We start from the raw sequence: 6714 nt of genomic DNA on the forward strand, positions 1-6714 counted from the left end.
AATCGTCTTGGCCTCCGATTACAATGTTATAGAAATCGACTTTAATTATTGGTTAATTACCGTATCCGAACCACTACCAATCTCCATTAAATGTGGAAAAAGAGACCTCGTAGCCGAAATGTTAAAAACTAATTCTTTACTTAAGCTACAACCAGATTGCAGTGCATTTATTGGAAGCTCCAGAGTACGAGCTAAATACTTTGTCGCAGAATATAAGAACGTGACCTACAAGAGCCACGCCGTGGAGATTCCATATGATTGCTGTTTTCACATTCCAGAGAAGTTTCAACCCCCAGAGTTGAAACCCCTGAAGCTAAGTAAGATCGACACCGACGACCTTAACGTGGCCCAACACAAGCTGCACGAATATTCGGAAAAATTAGAAAACCTACTTCATCAACCAACCCTTCAGAAACATTCTCACTGGCTGACAATTATTTCGATTATTTTAATGACTGTTTTAGTACTTTGCTATTTCGTTTGCAAGTGCCGGAGAAAGAAACCGACAACACTCAGCATCGCCGATGGTAACGATCCCCAACAACCTCCGAAGCCAAGTCGAAGACCCCTGCTCCCGATGCAACTCAAATCACTAACTCCGAAAAGACGGACTAGCATCCACCCAGAAGTAACTACCCGAGAAGCTACGCTTTAATTAGTCTACGAAAAGCTGCAGCTAGGCTCCACCTTTTCACTTAATGGGGGAGCTGTTATATCCGGAAATCCTATTGTCCATATGGGTTAAATGCCACCAACCTGCAAGAGTGCAACGATTGCGAAAACGTCGTGTCAACGATATGTCGCAACATCCGCAGCCGTCGACCCCGTCAACGTCAGCATAAATTTATTATAAATACCAATTTCTATTGTAAAACGTTGTCTGATAACATTCTCTCATCACGAGGTTATTATGCCCATTTTTACTTGTATTTTAACGGTCTAATAACATTCTCTCGTCACGAGGTTATTATGTCCAATTTCATTTTGATTATAATTTTAATTTAAGGTTAATAAATATATTTTTTAAAAAGTTATTTTTGAAAAGTGAAATATAATATATATATATATATATATATATATATATATATATATATATATATATATATATATATATATATATATATATATATATATTATATATATTCGAACAGTGTTCGAATTGTTTTCGGAGCGCGAGCATTGAAGATGCCAAGTGAGATTTTGGCGAAACGTCTGCAGGATTCCAGTCGGATGCAAGATTTGCAGGATTCCAGTCGGATGCAGGATTCCAGTCGGAGTTCAACGAGCGAACGGATGATATCCCGGAATATAGTGTCATTACATTTTTCCATCCGTGAATCAATACGTGAGAATATATATATATATATATATATATATATATATATATATATATATATATATATATATATATATATATATATATATATATATATATATATATATATATATATATATATATATATATATATATATATATATATATATATATATATATATATATATATATATATATTATATATATATATATATATATATATATATATATATATATATATATATATATCTATATATATTTCAAAAAAGAATAAATAGAGGTGATTCTGGTATAAATCCCTTAGACGCGGCTCGTAAAGAGCACGATATATCATATTTGATTTTTCACCAAACGATTCCTTAGGCTAACTGCTTGGTTTTAAAAAGCGAATAATTGAAGCATTGACTACAAAGCACTCGAATGAAGTAGCAAATATTAATAGAGTCAATACTATTTGCGTGGATTGTAATATGTGTGTTGACTCATACAATAATGGTAAACTGATTCACGTGATCCATCAGTTTTTTTCCGGCTGTAGCTCCTGGGTATAAAATAGTCGAGTCGCCCCTACCTATACTTTACTTTTCAACCAGCACTAAGACAATTAATAATATCACTGAAAAAATCATCGACCAAGACAGAGATCTTATTAATTTTAGAAACGAAACGATAAAAGTGAGGTTGCATTTTAAAATGCAATAATGGTTACCAGATATAACAGGTCTTTTATGAATGAGCCATTAGTCGTTAAAGTACAATCACCAAAATACTATTAAAAGCAAAATATCGTTCGCTTAAAAGCGTTCGCAAATTCAGTGCCCTTAAAAACGGCAAACGTTTAACACGTAAAAAACCGCAAATTTTTGAAATCGTTGGGATTCCAAGTGCTCTTAAAATGACAATTTTAGATGTTAACGAAAAACTCGATAACGAGATAAAATACGTATACCTATTCTCTACTGTCCTTACTAATGAATTTGACAAGTACTTTTCTCTTTGGAGAAATCCGGTACGAACTTAATGGCGTCAGCTTGGACGCAGTCAGGAACGTTGGTTTGTCATCAACATTAAAAGCATATCCTTACTATAATAGCTACAAAAGTCTAAAACTTTAAAATGCAAGATGGTTTCTCTATTCCGTTGAAAATGCTATCAGGATTCTTCGAAGATTATCAAAAAATTGTATTAAATATGAAGCAAGAGTTAGTTTTAATACGAGCGTGTATCGATTTAGATGCGGTCCTTTTTTTAGACAACAATGAACCAAAACCAATAACTCCCGAAACACCTAAAGTTTCACTGAGAAAGATATGTTGGAAAATCCCAAAAATAATGACAAATATTGCCGAAGAACTTACTCTAACGAAAATCATGTCTAACAAAGGGTTAACAGATCATGGGAAATTATTGATAATTCATCTCTGCCTGAAACCACAACTCACACGTGGCCTGTAAAAACAACAAATGAATTAGAGACTCCGAAAATAGGAAAGATCAAGTAGTATATGAGTCAATTTGATGACGCCGATTTAACTAATATAAAAGTATTTTTAAATTCGGAACGATATCCGTACCATGATGTAAAACTAAACTTTAAAGAAAACAAGTATTCGACCCTGAATGATATGTTTGCTACTTTTAGGAACTGTTATTACGAAACGTCGCACGAGCCAAAAGAAAAATGTCTCATTACACATATGGAATGTTCTCATCAAATCATCAAACAAACTGGTTCTATGGTAATGAGAATTGAATTTGATACTAATGCTAAAAAAGGATACATCGGTATACTGTCTCATTTTACATGGTAAAGTATTTAGTTACAATCCGCTCACTAAAATAGTAAATCGTAACAACGGTTTTAAAAAACCAGATTCGCAATAACGAGCAAAGCAGTACATTTTTGTCAGTTGTTATAATGCGGATAGTGGCGTTAGATATACAAGAGTTTAATCGAAAGGAAGAGGAAGGTATGTCGCTAAAGCAATTGCAATTTACTGCTACATAATGAAGCCGAGAGCTTTTTTAACGTCGACTCACGCTGATAAGCGCAGGGTATGTTGTCACTATGGATAAGAAGCGGATTAAAAAATGATGAATATGGTGATATTTTTGAGCATCGAATTGGCAAGCATCGTTGTCGTATATTTCCATTGGGTCCTCCATTTTTTGTTTTTTTTTGGGAGGAATGTTTCTTCCACCGGCCACGACGACGAAGATAGCTCTACTCGTTTTCTATTTGATTGCACCACGGCCGTCATTACTTCCGGTCCGCTGCCTCCTTCATTCACAGGAAGGTAGAAATTAACATCCGCAAACTCGCGGATGCCCTGGAGTTGCATCTCATCTTCGTTGTTGGCCGTTACTCTAAGGTACCGGACCGTGAGTGCCTTAACTTTTCGATCCACCGTTTCATTTTTCGGCGAGTACGAAAGGTTAATCTCTACCCGACCATCGCTTTGAAATTTTACGTCTCTCCTTCCGTACCTGAAAGTTAGCATTTAAATATTTCTTCTCACCAAAAAGAGAAAGTTCTATACAAACACATTGTTAAAAATATATAATAAAAATAAAGACTTAATTAGATAAGTTTTTCAGAAAAACCACCAGCATTTGATCAGGTAACCTGCTTTTGTCGGTGGACTCGAAAATAAAGGTCGATGGCTAAATCTTTTCACTCTGAATGATTGTTTTACGAAAGGTATTCGGAATTAATACAAATAGAAATTTTTACAAATAACCAGACTTTTTAATTATGAGATACTGCTATGGCGATAAAAGCGCAACAAAGTATGTTTAAATTGCTATTAGTATTATCTGCAAAAGTTTAAGTTAAAGTCTACATTCTGTTTTATTTGTGCAACCATTTTTCTTCCATATCTCAACTCAGCGAGTTAAATGAAAAAACGCTACTGAAATTGAGAGAAGTTGAGAGAGTAAATTAAAAGTAAAAATAATTGTTGTAGTCGGTTTTATCATTTCACAAAACTTCACCATGTCTCAAATCAGCGAGTTAAGTGAAAACACGCTACTGAAAATTAGGGAAGTTGGTGAATTAAAAGTTGAAATAATTATTGTAAGCCGGTTTTAGCATTTTATAAACTTCAAAAACATTTTTGTACAATTTTCACTATAATTAATTGTATTATACCAAAATTTGACTAGGAAAATTCTTCTGTATTTATTAGGCTGACATTTATCTTCCCAGAAGGGCATTTTTTTTGGATATTCGTTGGTATTGTGTTTTATTTCGGCGACCTAGTAATCGCACTCCGCGAGAAAAAAACGAACCGCGATGTGTGCTTTATTTAAACGCTAGGCACGTTTAGCGCGACATTAGGCGAGGCGAAAGAACGCGCATAACCCACGTAGGGGCCTCCGGTTTCATCCCTCCAGTTTATTTCTCTAACGAACATTTTTTTTCTGCAGATCCCTATCTAGTTACCGAAGGGGCGATTAATGACGCTACCTCGCAAGCAAAATATGAATTTTTAAGGCGCTGACATCGCTCGTCCACCAGCCAAACTAAAATCGATTTTTTTTTTTTTGGTTTGGCAAAGAAGGAATCTGAGGGTCAGATCTTGAGATATCAAATCTCCACCGGCGAACGACTGATGCAGCGGTCAGAAAAAGGCACTACTGACTGAAAATGGTTGATGCAGGTTTTATAAAAGAAAATTCTTCACTCGCTTCACTACCACTACTACTACGAGCTTCACTAAGTGTTACCAAAAAGTCACTGTCAACATCATTTTCAATGAAACGATTTTCACTACTTTTTACACTAAAGAGACTGTCGTACATATTTTTTAGACGATTAGTTTCTTGTTTTTTCGTGATTTACGTTGCACCGCTCTGCCTCTAAACATTACAGACCGGTGCGCTTGTATGGAACATCCTTTTTTTAACGAAAATTTTTTGTGGTCAAGTATCAACACATCGCCTTGTCAGTCGGAGGTCGCTTTGAGCACTGACACTAGTTTTTATTTGTATTTCTGATAATGTTGTAGTACAACAGGAAGCTACTGCTTCATCAACAAATCTTCTATTTGCCTTTTTAACAGCTGCTTGTCTTGGAGGAACTGAAAATATTCTTTTCCTGTTTGGCTGGCAATTATAAATGTGAGGAACTACCAGAGACTTGATTATTTTTTTACCCCCATTAGTTCCAACTTTACATAATTATCCATATTTTCCGCAATCTGAAACAAAAAAAAAACATACATAATCAAACATTTATTAAGTATAAAGACTTGAGTACATAACTAATACTAAAACCTATATCCAAATAAAACTGGTATCTAGATATATTTTATATTTAGGAAAGTTTATATGTAATAGAAAGTATATTGTATGCTTTACTGGTAAAGGAACAAGTTTACCTAACCCTAATTATTTATATTTAGGTATTTATGCTTATAATATTGTAACGATCTTCACAATGTTTGTGCTCTTTGTAAAATAGACCTCTCTTCTGCATGCTTTTAGCCAGTTTATTCGTCGCTTTTTATCTGCGATATCCGAATGAAAATTTTTGTCTGGAATTTTCTCAATTGAACTCCGATAAAAAGGAACGATACAGTATTTATAACGAGTAGTTTCCATAATAAATAAGACAGAATAAACATTTAACACTTAAAACCGAGACTAAAGATGCAAATTTGGTAAGAAATCAATTACAAATGCTTGACACGGCTGTTATACTCGTAACGTGCCGCGTATTTTCATGCGGTGTGATGTCACACCTGCTACTACGCATTTTGCTTTGTTTCGAATATGACCGGCGGCGGTTCCAAATTTAATTATCTATTGTAAAATATGTATTGCGATTTAAGGGTTTGTAATTGGTATAATGTGTTTTCATATACCGGGTGACACAACTTTTAAACGGCTTGAGATAGCTATTTGACAATATGTAGTCAATGGTTGCCGTTCCCTTCTTGAGTCTTTATTTTTAATTTTTAGATTCAGTAAATCATTCTACGTAGAATAGGATGGTTTTTCTTTGTTTTTTGTTTTTTTAATGTTTTATTTAATTTTTAAAAATTGTGTCTAGGAGGCTGTAACCATCATAAATACTATTTACCGGTTCACCTGATCATGGAAAAAAATGTAAATGAAACTTTTCTTTACTTGTCTAACGGCAAACAGCATTTAATGTAATGAAATATAATTTTTTTAGGATAACCTAGTCTTTTCAAATAACACCCTAGTGGGAACAAAAACTTTTTAAAACCGTTACTTTTTTTGCAACATTTTGACACCAAACTTTTCAAAATCCGTTAAAAAAATAAGCTTACAGGAAGGAAAAAACCTATTTATTATTAATTGCCAACTCGGTAAGATTAAAAATGCAGAAGAAACTGGCGACAAGTTCATACAGCGGAAAGAAAAAACAG

This window comes from Cylas formicarius, unplaced genomic scaffold (genome assembly GCF_029955315.1).
Source record: "Cylas formicarius isolate icCylForm1 unplaced genomic scaffold, icCylForm1.1 PGA_scaffold_2__14_contigs__length_35257938, whole genome shotgun sequence".
Classification (NCBI taxonomy): Eukaryota; Metazoa; Arthropoda; class Insecta; order Coleoptera; family Brentidae; genus Cylas; species Cylas formicarius.